The sequence below is a fragment of the Coenobita brevimanus genome, chromosome 31, assembly GCF_032717465.1.
Source record: "Coenobita brevimanus isolate Jiangsu-jjx chromosome 31, ASM3271746v2, whole genome shotgun sequence".
NCBI lineage: Eukaryota > Metazoa > Arthropoda > Malacostraca > Decapoda > Coenobitidae > Coenobita > Coenobita brevimanus.
In genome coordinates, this window is record NC_136984.1 from 26,620,255 (window position 1) to 26,621,442 (window position 1,188).

Below are 1,188 nucleotides of genomic sequence, written 5' to 3' on the forward strand. Positions count from 1 at the left end.
CCACTTAATTCTGTCCATCTTTGCTGGATTGACTCCTTTGGTTAGGCATAATAACTCTTAGAATCGGATGACTTCTTGTGTATTTTAATCCCTTTAACTTACAGGCTTTATTATCCAGCTTAGCAAGGACTTCTATGGCTGTCAAACAGGACAGTATGGTTCATGTTAGTTCTGCTTGCATTGTTTGGATTTGCAGCTTCTTGTTCAGGGAGGAATATTTCCTTCAGTCATGTGTGGTATCTGTCAGGTATTATTTTCCTGCTACTCCCACATGACTTCACTGTTCACCTTAGAAACATTTTTGTGTGGGCCTTCAAACGCTATATAAGGTAAGATGGTTTTGGTTAACACTGTGCTGTTGTGACTTGACTTTCTTTTTTCAGTAACATAAAATTTTATACTCACTGGCAGAGTGGTTCACAGACTGATCAAGCGTCATGACCTCATGGGGGCCTAGCCTATTTTCTCAAGGGACCAATAATGTAACATTTAGAGTCAGGAGTCACTGGTGAGAGAATTTCATAACAAATTTTCCACAGGTGGAAATTTCTTACGAGAATATTATTTTTATCAACCGTCACGTGCTGCATACACTGTAGAAGACAATGAAAAAGATGAACTGTTCGACTTTTTGAAGTGACTCATCGGTAAAGTGAAACTTTTTGGAGATCAGAGCCTGATGAAGTTTTGTGTAAAAATATTTCGATTGGCTGTGTAGGTAAAGCAGTCAGTCTCGTCTGTTTTTCAGTGCAAAACTTTTTATATATATTTTTTTAACTGTTCAGCATGAGATTGATGAACTGCTTACAAATGATGGTTTCTTTTGTGCCTGCAACTGAAGTCACTTCTGTGTCTTGTAACAATGAAAGTTCAATGGGAATCCACCGAGCTTTTTATTCATTTTCTGAGTGTTCTTTGTACTTTATGCACATACATTCGTCTCTATTTTTAATAACCCAATGATGTAGCTGTATTTTGGTCCTGGGCCACAAAACTAAAAGTCTGGGAACAACTGCATTAGCATAATATCTATCTTTACGCAACGCTGGGTCTGGTTAGTACTTGGATGGGTGACCTACTTGGGAACACCAGATGCTGTTGGCATCCCTACATGCTCTAAGTGGGGTTGGTGGAGGATTAGTGCCCCTCCCTGTAAAACAATTAACTCTAAGTCTTTGACCACCCCAT